At 51.3% G+C, this 16,125-nt stretch overlaps 1 non-coding gene across 1 annotated transcript; it reads right to left on the reverse strand.

The window, feature by feature from the left end:
* Nucleotides 1–218: 218 nt before the first annotated feature.
* On the reverse strand, nt 219–373 carry LOC126196636 (5.8S ribosomal RNA). The gene has a single exon (XR_007539111.1). It is a non-coding gene; the product is annotated as a 5.8S ribosomal RNA (ribosomal RNA).
* Nucleotides 374–16,125: the final 15,752 nt, after the last annotated feature.

The following is a 16,125-nucleotide window of genomic DNA, read 5'->3' on the forward strand; positions in this document are numbered from 1 at the left end:
CAGCGGGTTGTCTCGCCTGCTCTGAGGTCGTTGTACGAGGTGTCGCACGCCACACCGCCAGCCGGCTGTGCACGCTACCGAGACAGTACCGGTATGCGAACCGCCAGGCGACGGGCGCGCATCGCTCGTTTCAGGGGACATGGCCGGCCCCACGGGCCGGCACGACACTCCCACGTCGCCGAAGCGGGACAAACGCCGCGCGCTTCAGTCTACGTAGCCGACCCTCAGCCAGACGTGGCCCGGGAACGGAATCCATGGACCGCAATGTGCGTTCGAAACGTCGATGTTCATGTGTCCTGCAGTTCACATGTCGACGCGCAATTTGCTGCGTTCGTCATCGACCCACGAGCCGAGTGATCCACCGTCCTGGGTGATCTCTTTACAGTTTCCACTGTCTCTTTCAAAACAGTTGCATAGGCGGGACTGAGGCGTTCGACGGCCCCTGTTCCAGTGTTTTGTGTCCAACAGCCTCACGGCCGATGGGCGTCGTACGCGCTTCGCACCGGGCCCGGGAGGACCCACTTTGGCCGCACGGCGCCGCGCGCTGGGTGCGCCGGCACGCAGATGAGCCGCCTGCCGTGTCCGTCAGCCAGCGCGCCTGCCACTGGGCGCCCCCCCCCCTCACCGGCCGGGGACGGTCCCACCCAGCCACCGCAGCGTATCGCTTCATACCCACATGCCCACTCACGTTCGTGGGTATGACGGGTGTCGCTGAAGCAACCGGTTAATACCTGTACCGATCGTCGATATCAACGATTCACCTCCAGCGCGAACAACCGCGCAACAACGGATTTCCAGTTCATTTGCGTAACTTGGGCAGCAAACGTAGACGTCCATCTACATTTGCGAATTCAATGGGTCTTGCATGCCTGGATGTTATGAGTCACGACACGCCACATCAGTCCACATACATGCTGCGACGTATGCACGAGAGAACACGTGGAAGGTGGCCCGCGTACGTATGCGGATGCTATTGCACAGCTGCGAAGCTCATTGAACACGCAAACTCCTGACTGACGAACTAGAAGCGACAGGGGAGGGGGGGGGGCGATATACGTCTTATAGCAGTACACATTACAGTGGATAGTAGGACCATGTGGAACGTACGCAACACTCGCTAGATGTTGTGAGGGTACGCACCGTAACATGATTCAATACGCAGGACACCAGAGTGTGCGCGCAGCGAACTATGTTGAGAGGGTTGCGATTAGGCATGGCTACACGAATTTCTAGATTCATGTAACAAACAATTACAGGGCACGTTAAGGCGCAAGGTGGGTTAGGTTTGGGCGCAACGTGGGTTAGGTTAAGGCGCAAGGTGGGTTAGGTTTGGGCGCAACGTGGGTTAGGTTAGGGCGCAACGTGGGTTAGGTTAGGGCGCAACGTGGGTTAGGTTAGGGCGCAACGTGGGTTAGGTTAGGGCGCAACGTGGGTTAGGTTAGGGCGCAACGTGGGTTAGGTTAGGTTAGGGCGCAACGTAGGTTAGGTTAGGGCCCAACGTAGGTTAGGTTAGGGCCCAACGTAGGTTAGGTTAGGGCCCAACGTAGGTTAGGTTAGGGCCCAACGTAGGTTAGGTTAGGGCCCAACGTAGGTTAGGTTAGGGCCCAACGTAGGTTAGGTTAGGGCCCAACGTAGGTTAGGTTAGGGCCCAACGTAGGTTAGGTTAGGGCGCAACGTAGGTTAGGTTAGGGCGCAACGTAGGTTAGGTTAGGGCGCAACGTAGGTTAGGTTAGGGCGCAACGTAGGTTAGGTTAGGGCGCAACGTAGGTTAGGTTAGGGCGCAACATAGGTTAGGTTAGGGCGCAACATAGGTTAGGTTACGGGATGGTGTATGAGGGGGGAGGGGACGAGGTTCGTTCATAGTGATGATGGTAAGTGGACGCCTGAGGCACCCTGAGATGTGTCACGTCAGGATGCACCTTTGGCTCAGGGGAGGTGGTGCGCCGGTTCCGTGGGTGTGGCAAGGGAGTGGTAGACCTGTGTCTTTCATTCCTGCCATTGCTTATATGCTGTGAGACAAGGCAGTGTGGTGGTGTTGGTTGCACCCCTGTGTAGGACATGTGTGGGTGTTTGTGGGTTATCTGAGTAATGATGGTTGTTGGAAGAGTGAGATATTCTGTTTTTGGGGTGGACCTCTTGGTTTTGTTATCATAGTGTGAATGGTGTAATGTGGCGGAGAGGATGCACTGGATGTTGTTCCATGCTGGTGCTTAGATATTCTGTCTGTGTCTGTTACAGCCAGAGAGTAGTGTGTGATAGAGTGTCTGGGTGACGTGTAGTTCGCATGTGTGCACAGACTGTCAGCATGTATAGGGACTGTTGTATGTCGTATGTCATCTATATTCCGATGGCTCTGCATCTATTAGTAATCAGCGCCATGTATCAGTTCAATCTGGCTGCGGTCACGCGGTGTACAGTAGTAGAGGTGCGACTGCACTACGTAGCTACCCCTTGCGGCAGCTTTCCCCGGTGTATGGCATATGATTATCGGCAATCAGTCGATTAGTGACAACTGGTCGTGTGACAACGTCACATGTCTGCGGGTGTGATACGCTACACCCTGCCTGTGGGTCAGGGCTCAGGAAAGCTCTCCTCACACTGAGCGCTCGGACCGTCATTACCCGTCTGAGTAGTATATTGCGGAGCGCTTTTAGCCATTGCCCAGAGTCTTTGCGACTGCGAGTGCAACGCCCATGGGGATCGATATGGTTGGGGGCGCTTCCTAGCTGATTGCTCGGCATCGGAATCCGTACTGTGAGCAACGCAATCGCGCACAGCCTTAGAGCATGTGTACGGACAGTACCTTACATGGGATCACTAGTTTGTGGATGCCCCTCACCAGAGGGGAAATGTCATCAGGGATACCTGAGCCTTCGCTCATACTCCCTTCGAATTCGCCCCCATGATCCACCATCCAGTTTCCACTCCCAAGGGGACTGTCCTGGAAAAACTACCCCCAGGATGGGGGAATGGACCCTCCTACTAGGAGGAGCACCTTCAGCCGCCTTCAGGCGCCCACGGGGAACCACATGGAGGCGGTGCCGCCAACCTTGTCACCGACTCTTGTGACAGGGATATAGCATCCACAGACAGCATGTCGTTTGCACGGGAGGTAAATCTCCAGGTTGGCCAGACCCACATGCTGACGAACTCTGGTTTCCCAGGTTCCGTGGCACCATTTACCTTCAGGCACACAGTTCATACGTACAATACATACATACATATATATATTTTCAAATGAATAATACAGGAGAACATTGTTGTATCTATACATCTATTATACCTTGTGCTTATAGATCTCTTTCATGTGTTCACTTTGGCAGTTAAACATATGTCCACATTTCCATGCAACTGTCTGTAAGCTATTTGCTTAGGTGTGCTAATGCAAGCAGCCTGTATCTTATTATCTTGATGGCTATGTGGTGGTAGAGGTGTATCAACTGTAGTCAGATTTGTTTGGAGAGACCACACTTATTATGTGTATGCCCACATGTATGCTATATGCACTTACACCTATGTAGTACATGTTATTATTTACACTTTAAAACTATATACTACTTGTGTGTGGCAAACTACTCTATGGCTATTACTATCTAAGAATATATAGATCTATATTGTATTTTTAGCTTTTCATTTTGGATGTCAACCTATGTATACACCTGCATTTGATATATGTTCACTTTACACATATAAGTAATATATCTATATCTACCCACCGATGACTAAACTATTTTTTATGTGTATGGAACTATATACCTGTTTATATCGGTTAACCCAAGTATAAGTCCTTTCTTAAATTACTCTAGACTTGCACCCATTTCAGCGATTGTCCTTGCTACATCTCTGATCTCGAAGACTTCCTCTGCATAGAGTTTTAACGCAGTGTAATTTTCTTTGTTTTCCACCAGCATTCGCTTCGAGTTGAACACATTATGTCCCACAGCATTTTTAAGTCTGTGTCTTTGTTCCTCGTAGTTTCCGCATACATAGAGGATATGGTCTACGTCTTCCTCCTCTCCACAGGTGCAGGTGGGATCCGTTTCAATTTTTAATTCCCATAGTTTCTTCTTTAACCCGTGTCCAGTAAGGAGACAGGTGAGTGAAAAGGGTGGTGTTTTCGTTTTGGTCCATCCGATACGCCAGTGAGAGACCTGTTGAGACCATTTGTACATGTCTCTTCCCTTGTCTGAGGACTCCCACCTTGTCTGCCATTCTGCTTGTAGTAGTGATTCTATGGCCTTGGTTTGATTAATCCCTGGTGTTTGTGTGTCAGGCACAGGAAATCCTGCTACACTTCCACCAATACCATGTCTTGTGTGGTAGGTAAGAGCTGCCCTAATGACTTCCAGGTCCAGTGGTAAGCAACCTGCAAGTACCTGCAGGGCTTCATTAGATATTGTTCTGCATGCCCTGGTCATTTGTAGCAGAAAAGGTCTCTGTATTGCAAATAGGATCCTTTGGATGTATCTGTTGTTTGCTCTATCCCCCCATGCTGCAGCACCGTATCTACATATTGAGAGGCAAAGCCCGCTGTATATTAGTTTCAGGGACTGTCGTTTGAGACCCCATTCTGTTCTCGTCACTCTTACTAGTGCGCCTGAAATTGCACCAAGTTTCTGTTGCAGTCTTCTTGCATGCTGGGTAAAGGACAGTTTTTCATCGAGGGTGACTCCCAGATACGTGAATTCAGAGACAAACCTGATATTCTGTCCTTCAAATTTTATTTGTGGGGGCCTTTCTCTATCAAAATGACCTTTTAGTGTCATAGCTACAGTCTTGGGTCTGGAGATCTGTAGCTTATTTCTTTTGGCCCATTCCCCAATCGTTTGAATGGCTTGTGATCCTTTCTCCTCAAGTTGCTTCCTACTGTAGCCTTTTATCACGATGGCTAGGTCGTCTGCATATGCCACCTTCGTCCATTTATCTCCATCATCTTCCTTCACTATTTCATTGAACACAAGGTTCCATAGGAAGGGGCCACAGATGGAGCCCTGTGGGCAACCTTTCGTGATAACCTTCTCAGTTGTGCCAGCACTGGTTTCTACCATGGCTTTGCGGTGACTAAGGTAGCTTCCCATAAGGTGGTAAATGTTTTGTGGGCAGTCCATTTCTCTTAGGCGCCTCATTACGCTTGGCCACCATAGGTTGTCAAAGGCTCCTGCTATGTCCACAAAGATGGCCATGACATATTTTTCTTCACATTTGGTGGCGTTTAAGACTTGCCGGATTGCCATCTCTGTGGAGGCACCTTGCCTGAAGCCAAACTGGTTTGGGGCTTTGAGGCCTGACTTCTCATACTGTTCCTCGAGGCGGCCAACAATCAGTCGTTCCAGCACCTTGCCGAGTATGGCAAGCAAGCAGATGGGACGGTACGACTTTGGTTCATCCCTTGGCTTCTCCTCCGATTTCAGCAGTATGCATACTCTTCCTACTTTCCATGCTTCCGGTACTGTTTGTTCCCTTAGGCAGGAGTTGAATATGTCCATTAGTATGTCAGGGTGTGTGTGCCATATCCTTTTGATTATTTTGTCGTCGATGCCATCTGGGCCAGTGGCTTTCTTTGGTTTGCAAGCTTTGATGGCTGCAGCGATTTCTTCACGTGTGAATTCAGGTGCAGCGACTGAGTTGTCATAGTTTTTGTTTCCTTCTTTTGCTGCATCCTGGTCAGCTGTATCCTCCAATGGATTGTCATCTGGTAGCAAGGATTTTAGCAGGTGTTCTAGGGTCTCCTTCCATGTTAGGGTGTGAGTCTGGTCGGGTAGTTATATATTACTAAGTACATTATCGGTGCCACGTTTTGGTCTGAGTATCTTCTGTGCTACTTGCCAGGGATTGTTGCTTTTGTCACAGTCTGTTACCCATTTTTTCCAAGTGTCTTCCTTGGCCTTTGTTATTTGTTTTGTATATTCATTTCTCTTCCTGTTGTAGTTCCTTTTAGCTGCCTCAGTCTCGGCCTCATCCCCATTCCTGCGTGCTTGTTGTAGGTTTCGTCGGGCAATTGTTGTGTCACGTCGAAGCTGTGTGAGGGTGTCATTCCACCAAGGTACGGAGTCCTTCAGCTGTGTCCTTTTCTTCATGGATCTGTGGCAGCTTAAATTTATTGCTTCCTCCAGGCGCTTCACTTTTTCAGCTACCCTCATTTCCACACTGTTCATTAGGTTGGCTATTTCATCTGCAAAACATTGGTCAAATATTTGCCATTTTGCTTTGTGTGTGTTGTATTTTTCTTGTTTTGTTGCTTCTCTCGTTCTTTGTGCAGGTAGCACAGTGTAAGATATTGCTCTATGGTCACTGGTTGTCCAATCTTCATGCACCATCCATTCCGCTACGGTTCTTGCTGCTGTTGCTGTACACAGGGTGAGATCTATGTTACTTTCCCCATTTGGCCCACTGAAGGTTGATAGTTGTGAGTCCTTGTTTATTATGACAAGGTTGTGCTGGCTTATGAAGTCTTCCAGTATCCTTCCTTCAGCATCAGCTGTGTTACCATGCCACATCGGGGAGGTTGCATTTGCATCCATCCCTATAATTACTTGTTTTCCTGTCAGTTTGTTGATAATTGTTTCGAGTTTGTGTAGGAAGCGGTCAAGAGGTTGGCCATATTGACAGTACATGCTTACGAGGTAGAGTTCTCCAAAGGACCCACTTACACTTGCAACAGCTGTGTGTGCATCACATAGGGTAGTGAGTTGCAAAACATTTAGCTCTTTGGTTCTGATTATTATGGCCGCCTTTGGTGTTCCATGCTGAGGGCTGTGAATGACTCGAAAACTAGGAGGATAGCCCTTGATTTTTTCCGCAGATGTGTATGGCTCCTGCACCAGTAGTACATCTACTTTGTCCCCCTCCATTCTTTTCACAAGTTGGCCAGGGACTGTTTTAGACCTCTGGCTGTTTATCTGCAGAATCTTTACTGAGTGTTTTTCCAACTCTCTTGCTCTGTTACCATAGGGTGCTTCTTCATTTTTATTCTTCGCCATATTCGGTTCTTCGGTTTAATAATTCCCTTATTCTGTTATACTCTGGGCACGTTTGGTCCTGAACTGAGTGGTTACAATCCCTCTTCCCACGCTTGTAATTCGCGCATTGTGGTGGCTGCTACTTCTTTTCACACTCTTTAAAGCTGTGACCTGGGATTGCACAGTGTCCACAGATGGTTTCCTTACTTGTACACCTTGCTGATGTGTGGCCATATCCCTGACATTTGTAACATCTGCTAATGCTTGTATAGTTTTGCACCCTGTGGGATGTGCAACTGAGATATATACGACCTTGTTGGGTTATGTGGTTCCATGTTTTTGGTGCTACTTCAAGTACCAGGTTTACTACGTCCCTATTTCTTGGTCCACTTTTGAAAACGACTCGGGTACCATTTGACACTTCCTCTGGGGTCATTCCTATCCTGGAGAGATTTCTTTCATGCAGTTCGGATTTTAAAGCCTCTTCGTCTATGTCTCTGGGGACATCATACACCATTACCCTAGGATTTCTCTTCTTGGGGTTTGAGAAAATTAGACCTGAACTCCGAAAGTCTTCACACGTTTTAATTTTGTCAGCCTCCTCATCGTTTGGGACTTCGATAATGACGCTATTGTCCTTCAAGGTCTTACATTTCGAAACTCTTACATTTCTGAGTGTTGTTTTTATGACTTTTTTCACTGTTTCTTCCACCTGCTTTGCGTCCTTCTGTGACTTTTCATCTGGCTTTATAACCAAAACCTTGTGTTGGGGTTTTGAGGGTACAACTTGTTTTGGAACTACAGCTGTTGAGGAAACCTTTGCAGCATATGTCTCCTGCACTGGTGCTGTATTGAGGTGGGCGTTTTTGAGACACCTTAATTCTGTTTTTAATCCTATTATTTCTGCCTCATATTTTTTTTAGTATCTGTTCATAAACGGATAATTTGCCCAGGATATATTTTTTTTGCCCATTATTGATTTTGTTTGTTTCGTTAAAGAGATATGCTTCCATCTCTTCTCTTATTGTCACCATGTTTTGTGCGTCCTCCTTTGCTGTAGTGCTCTCCTCATCCATGCTGATCACTGACTGCCTACAAGCCTCCTTTGTTGGGGCCGTACTGTCTTTTCTAGACCCCATTTTGGTGCCCTACTTCGGAGGGTTACGCAAGGCAGTTTATGTTGACACGTTTCATGTGGTGGTGCTTGTGAGGCTCCCACTTTCTCGTATTTATTGACGCGCTACAGGCGTCTTGCGAGGAGATGCTGGGCCGCGCCGTTTACGGCGACAGGTTACCGCCACTTTCTCGTGTTTATTTGACGCGCCACAGGCTCCTGGCGAGGAGATGCTGGGCCGCGAGAAGCTGCCGCGGGACGCTAGAGTGGTGGCTGCACTTGCTGCGCTGGGGACTAGCCTACCGTTGCCGGCTGGGGACCAGGCTTCCGGCCGCCTGCCTGCAGCTGGGGAGGGCGCGCTCGCGGCTGGTCTGCTGGCGCGCAGCAGCAGAATAAAAGGAATGCGAAGCCTAGTGCCGCCCGCACGCCGTCGCTGCCCGAGGAACACAGATTCACGTACGGAGGGGTTCATACAGTAATAATCCTACTTCTATACCTACCCTAGTGTTGCACAGTCTTTCTCTCAACTGCAGTTTATGTACTGCATGGAAGCTGCCATCAAGTCCAGGGGAGACACTGTTTACAACATTACTAAAGCTATTTGATTCTTAATACTAAGACACTGGGGATCGTTTTATTCACTTTATATGAGAGAGGATAGTCTTCTCACTCACTTTGTCAGCTAGTATTCTACAGATCGTCTCTGTCTTGTCGGTGCAAGGCTCGGATTTACGATGTGCGGACCGAATTCTGTGGGGCGTTGTGGCTCACAGTATGATTTACCACCTGCCTATGAATACTGTGTCCACACACTGCACGAGAGGGGATAGAGTAAACTCTCTTTTCCTCCTTTTACATTCATCCCAGCTTCCAAAGTCTATTGGTACTGGGTGTTTAAAGTTCCGACATGCCCAGCAGCCAGCGCTCGCGCCAACAAGCGCTATTTGGTATTTTAGTTTACACTTTGATAAGTTGTTTTAAGCACAGTACGTTTTAGGAGAAAGCATACGCTTTCGTTTTATAAGTTTGTATTTCTCGTTACTACAGTTATTTGTTTTTTAAATAGAGCTACTACTGCATGCGCAACGACTGTGTCCGTCACGCTCTTAGACGTCGGGCGTGCCAACAAACGCTATTTGATCTTGCAGTTCACAGTTACCAGAAGATTTTTAAGCACACTACGTTTCAGGGGACAGTATACACGTCTGTGTCATGTGTTCGCCTTACCCGCTACTGCATTAGTTCTTAAGGTAAAGTAATGCTACATGCGCCATACCGCGACCGTCTCGCTTTTCAAAAACGGCGTGCTTGTTAACCGACGCTATTTGGTCTGCCAGTTTACAAACTTCTTAAATTATTTAAGAGTACTACGTTGCAGGGGAAGGCATACACGTCCGTGTTTCGAGTTCACTTTACCCCCATTTTTTTTCTTTTTTGTTTTAGCTTACTTTCACTATGGATGGATTTTATAAATCGCGGCGCAAGTCGTTTCTCGTGTGGGACAGCTTGCAGATTGCTAAAAGTATAACAGTTTCACTTACAGTGACGGTGTCTTCCACGGCATCACAGGAACCCTGCTGGAATCTGGAGATGTTTCGTGGAGCACGATGAAGCACTTCCTTAAGAATTTTGGAAAATAAAACAAAAATTCGTTGACCACAAGTTTGATCGATGAATAGATACTTCCTACTGGAAAAACACTATCGGAAAACAGCCAAATTTATATGGTACACACGCTGGAGCATTTCACAGCTTCCTTTATTATTTCGACGTGATCGATGCACTTCTTCACTATAACAGCGACGTTGGAGTGGCTACTACGTTACACACACGCAGGCAGCACCTTGCGTTTCGTTCCACATCCCATATCTTAAAGACCGTTTGGGCTATGGGCTTGAGATTTTTACACCGCACGTAATCTGTATGCCCGCAGATATGTCCCGATTTTCACGGCAATGCCTGTGATACGTTCGAAATAATGTGCGAGGAGATCGCACCGAGCGCGCGAGATCAGCGGCGCGCAGGCGAGGTGCACGCGGGAGCCAGCCCGGGCTGGTGCCTGTGGCGAGCGCTGACAAAAGCGCGGACACTAAATTTCCGATAATTCACCAACCACACGTCGAAAAATCGCGAAATTTCTACACATACTTGAAGGTCACATGCGAAGTCACCATGCAGATTTTCCAGGAGATCGGCAAACTTGTTCCCTACCAATCGCGAAGTTGCGCGGGAGCCAGAAACGCACGCGGGCGCTCGGCTGAGCGGGGACAGCGGGAATTTCGCATCGTGGATAAAACTCTTCATGAAACGGACGATATAGGAGTGGATTGCAACTTACGACTGCGAGAAGAGTCCGCCGTTCATCCGCTGGAGTTGCGAGTTGGGCAGTTGAGGTGAGGCACGTACGGGGGCGGGTGGCGTGATTGTCGGTGGACGACGTCTTGCGGCGCTCGGACTGGCGTTGGTGCTCTTGTGGTGGACAGTGGATGCAGGCTTTGTGGGTGGGGTCGGGAAACGGGTACTGAGGGCCCATCGCCGTCGTAGTCAGCTTGGCGTCGCATAGATGGCGGTATTGTTTTTGTGGTGCGCTCGACATGGTGGTTGTAGTGCTGTCGGATGCGCGTAGATGGGGCCATTGCATGTGGTTTCGTCGTATTTGCATAGATGGCGGTGCTGTGTTTTGGCAGTATGCTTGGCGTAGTTTCCTTGAATTCCTGTAGATGGGGGTGTCGTTTATGGGCTGGATTGCAATGTAGTGTAGTCACATTCCGAGAGATGTCGTTCTTGTGCCCGTCGGTGGCATTGTCAACGTCGTCCAGTAGAGGGCGGTATGCTGTCGTCACACTATAGGCGCTGCCGTCCGTTTATTGTCCACATTGACGTCGGCGGTACGAGAGGGCGCACGCGTCTGTAACATACGTCGGTGTGGTGCGACCATTCTCCCGTTCTTTATATGGCATTCATTTATTGATTGTGCGCCTAAACATGTGCCGCAGCGCTGTCTACGGACTTATCACCACCCACACTAGCCGCCCCGGGGACTTGCCAACGACACATCCTATCCCAAGTCTATTTTCTTGCGAAGCATCATGTGTTATTATATTTTATTTCACATCCATTGTTTAGAGGTATTGTCGTTCACCGTCCCCCCTGCGGGTTCGGGGGTTAGAATAGGCCCGCGGTATTCCTGCCTGTCGTAAGAGGCGACTAAAAGGAGTCTCAAATGTTTCGGCCTTATGTGATGGTCCCCTCTCGGGTTTGACCTCCATATTTCTAAATTATTCCGAAGAGCGAGCCAATTGGGGAAGGGCGCCTTACATGGTGCACTGTATTCGTCGTGCGTTGAGACCTTTAGCCGGATTTTTCGTCGTTGCAATGGTGTCCGGCTCGTTTTCCATCTCTTGAGCGATTCCCACCCTGCAATCTGCGGTGTTGTTTTTTACCTGCGACGACGACCCTGGACATTTTGCACCTAAGATCCAGCACGGTAGCCAGCCCGTTGTGGTGGGGCCGCCATGTACCCTCTTGGTTGTAGCCCCCTGACAACACAGGGATCGCTCTACTGATGCCTGCGCCGTTAACTCCCCACGTATGCCAAGGAGTAGATGCCCATCTCCTTGGGGCATCAGGACTCCCGGCAATGGCCGTCCTGCCAGGTGGCTATTGCTGCGGCTGGGTGGCGCCCGTGGGGAGGGCCCTTGGTCGGAGTAGGTGGCATCAGGGTGGATGACCCGCAATGAAGCGTGGTACATCGTCTCTCGCTGGTGGGCCTCCACCAGCAGTCTCTAAGCGATCGAGGTCTAACCTCAACGGCAGGAAATACGAACCGCGATCATTTCCCTCCCTGGCCACTCCATGGGAGGAACGTATGGCAAAAGAAGTCGGTGGAGAATATTCACCCCGGTTCCTTGTGTGCACGCGAGTCGATGGAGAATCGTTTATGTCAACTAAGCCCCAGTTTTTTGTGGAGCATTTAGAGGACAAGTTTGGGGAGGTGGAGGGCTTGTCAAAGATGCGCTCTGGTTCTGTGCTCATCAAAACGGCATCCTCTGCCCAGTCACGGAGGTTGCTCAATTGTGACAAGCTGGGGGATGTTTCAGTTAGCATCACGCCGCATAAGAGTCTCAACATGGTCCAGGGTATTATATTCCACAGGGATCTTCTTCTGCAGTCCGACGATGAATTACGCGCCAACCTCGAACGACGAGGTGTTCACTTCGTCCGGCGCGTCCATCGGGGTCCGAGGGATAATCAGGTAGCCACCGGTGCCTTCATCTTGGCCTTCGAAGGTGATGTATTACCCGAAATGTCAAGGTGATGGTTTACCGTTGTGATGTGAAGCCATATATCCCTCCTCCGATGCGGTGTTTTAAATGCTGGAAGTTCGGGCACATGTCCTCTCGTTGTACTTCCAGCCTCATGTGTCGGGATTGTGGACGTCCTTCGCATCCCGATACTCCATGTGCCCCGCCTCCTATCTGTGTTAACTGCGGGGAACACCATTCCCCCTGCTCGCCGGACTGTAGGATATTGCAGAAAGAAAGAAAGATAATGGAATATAAGACCCTGGACCGGCTGACCTACCCCGAGGCTAGACGGAAATATGAGAGGCTCCATCCTGTGGCAATGACGTCAACCTACGCCGCTGCTGCAACGACGGTTCTGCCATCATCACGAATCGGCTCTAAGATCGGTCAGCATCCACCAGCCCCCTTGCTCGTGGGGGGCACTTCACACCCTGTTGCTCCTGCTCCATCCTCTCCAGGAGCAACAACCTCCCAACCATCGGGGACATCAGTCCCCCCTTCCCAGCCGGAGAAGCGTAAGACTTCTTCGGCTACTCTCGTACGGAAGGGGTCCCTTGGGGACCTCCCTTCACAAGTTCCGACCAGTGGGACAGCAGACACCGGCAAGTGGCTCAAACAACCACCAGTCCCTGGTCGTAGGGCCTCCCGGTCGTCCTCTGTCCCTGAGACTGACCCTGTGAAGCCCTCTAAGCCCGCCAAGCCGGAACCACCGAAGGCACAACGGGCGAATCAGAAACAGGACCAGAAGAAAGTCCCCAAGAATACCAACTTTGCGGTGGCACCTGTCCCACCGCTTACTACAAGCTCCGCCTCGGAGGACGAGGTGGAGATTCTGGCGTCCGCTGAGGACCTCGAGCTCGGCGGTCCCTCAGACGCCATGAATAACACTAGCGCGGGTGCTCAATCGGAGGCAGCAGGTGACCCGTCGGCGTAATCTGCCTTCCCAGTCCCGTCACGCCTTTCCCAGCCATGGACACCACCATCCTCCAGTGGAACTGCAGCGGTTTCTTCCACCATCTAGCTGAGCTCCGCCAACTTATCAGCCTTCACCCTTTCCTCTGTATTGCTCTCCAGGAAACTTGGTTTCCAGCACTGCGAACCCCCGCCCTCCGTGGCTATCGGGGTTATTTTAAGAACCGGGCAGCTTATGAAAGGGTGTCTGGTGGCGTCTGCATATATGTCCTTAACTCTCTGCACAGCGAGTTTGTACCTCTACAAACAGCTTTAGAGGCTGTCGCTGTTCGGGTGTGGACGCCACAGGCTGTTACTGTCTGCAGTATTTACCTACCACCGGATGGTGCTGTCGCACAGCATGTCCTGGCTGCTCTGATAGCACAACTGCCGCCACCTTTCTTGTTGCTGGGCGATTTCAATGCCCACAACCCTCTATGGGGTGGGACTGTCTCCGATGACCGCGGTCGTGCCGTGGAGCATTTGTTGGCTCAGCTCGACCTTAGCCTCCTGAACACCGGTGCTCCCACACATTTCAGTGTGGCCCACGGCTCGTTCTCGGCCATCGATCTCTCTCTTTGCAGTCCCGGCCTTGTCCCATCTCTCCACTGGAGAGTGCATCCTGACCTGTGTGGTAGTGACCATTTTCCCATCTATTTGTCACTGCCCCAGTGTCATTCTTCTGGGCGCCTGCCCCGCTGGGCTCTCCACAGGGCTGACTGGCCGAGTTTCACTTCCGCGGCAATCGTTGAGTCTCCCCCGCAGGGTGACATTGACGATGTGGTCCGTGACTTAACCACGTCCATCATTTCGGCGGCCGAGGCTGCCATCCCCCGCTCTTCTGGACTCCCTCGGAGGAAGGCTGTACCCTGGTGGTCGCCGGAGATTGCTGAAGCTATTCGCGACCGTCGGCGGGCCCTCCAGCGTCATCGGCGGCACCCGTCTCTCGAGACCCTCATCGCCTTTAAGAGGCTCCGTGCCTTCGCCCGTCGTCTTATTACCCAGCGTAAGCAGGAGTGCTGGGAGCGGTATGTTTCATCCTTGGGCTCTCGTGTCTCCCCCTCGCTCGTGTGGTCCCGGATACGGCGGATTTATGGACACCAGACCCCTATGGGTGTCGCTGGGATCTCATTGGACGGCGCTGTCTGCACGGACGCTGCCGCCATTGCTGAACACCTTGCTGCGCACTTTGCTCAGAGCTCTGCGACTGCAACTTATCCCCCCGCCTTTCGCTCTCTAAAGGAGCGAGCCGAGCGGACGCCGTTATCGTTCCACACGCGTCGTTCTGAGACATACAATGCTCCCTTCAGCGAGCGGGAATTCCTTGCTGCCCTCGCCGACTGCCCTGATACGGCACCAGGACCAGACGGTATACACGCGCAGATGCTGAAGCATCTTTCCAGGGACTGCCAGCGACACGTCCTCACCATCTTTAACCGCATTTGGAGCGAGGGCGTGTTCCCGTCGCAATGGCGTGAGGGTCTTATTGTCCCCATCTTGAAGCCCGATGCGGACCCACTGGCGGTGGACAGCTATCGTCCCATTACCCTCACCAACGTTTTGTGCAAATTGCTCGAACGTATGGTGGGGCGGCGTTTGTGTTGGGTCCTTGAATCGCGCGGTCTCCTCGCTCCATCCCAGGGTGGCTTCCGTCGGGGCCGGTCTGCAGCGGACAATTTGGTGCGGCTGGAATCTGCTATCCGTACGGCCTTTGCCCGCCGTCAGCATCTCGTTGCCGTATTCTTCGATCTGCGGAAGGCGTATGACACCACATGGAGGCATCACATCCTTGCTACGTTGCATGAGTGGGGTCTTCGTGGTCGACTCCCGGCTTTTCTTCAGACCTTTCTATTGCACCGCTCTTTCCGGGTACAAGTCGGTGCCGCCTCTAGTTCATCCTATACACAGGAGAATGGGGTCCCGCAGGGCTCGGTGTTGAGCGTCTCATTATTTCTCGTGGCCATTAATGGTCTGGCTGCAGCCGTGGGGTCGTCGGTGTCTCCTTCTTTGTATGCCGACGACTTCTGCATCTCATTTAGCTCCACGACTACGGGGGTCGCCGAACGCAGGCTGCAAGTAGCCGTACGCAAGGCAGAATCGTGGGCTCTGACTCACGGTTTTCAGTTCTCTGCAGCCAAGACTCGAGTTATGCACTTCTGCAGGCGTCGGACGGTCCACCCTCATCCTGAACTTTCCCTTGACGGCCACCTGCTTGAAGTGGTGGACACTTGCCGCTTCTTAGGACTCGTGTTTGATGCCCGGCTCACATGGGTTCCTCACATTACTCAGCTGAAGCAAAAGTGCTGGCGGCATCTCAACGCCCTCCGCTGCCTCAGCCACACATCTTGGGGTGCGGATCGCTGCACGCTGTTGCGACTGTACAAAGCCCTTGTGCAGTCCAGGCTTGATTATGGGAGCCTGGCCTATGGGTCTGCATCACCCTCAGTGTTGAAGTTGTTCGACCCCATACATCACTGTGGGGTTCGGCTTGCAACTGGCGCATTTCGTACGAGCCCCGTGGATAGTCTACTGGTGGAGGCCGGGGTTCCCCCGCTGCGGATTCGCCGCCATCGACTGCTCGCCGACTATGCTGTCCACGTTCATTGCTCGCCGGGCCATGCCAATCGTCGCCTGCTTTTCCCTGTCTCGGTCCTCCACCTGCCCGAACGGCGACCTCGGTCTGGGCTTTCCATAGCTGTCCGTGTCCAGTCCCTGCTGTCCGAACTGGGATCATTCCCTCTTCTGCCTCCCTTCCGGGTCCGTGCACCTACGCCTCCCTGGTGCTTGTCCCGTC

This window comes from Schistocerca nitens, chromosome 7, assembly GCF_023898315.1.
Source record: "Schistocerca nitens isolate TAMUIC-IGC-003100 chromosome 7, iqSchNite1.1, whole genome shotgun sequence".
In the NCBI taxonomy this organism is placed as follows: Eukaryota; Metazoa; Arthropoda; class Insecta; order Orthoptera; family Acrididae; genus Schistocerca; species Schistocerca nitens.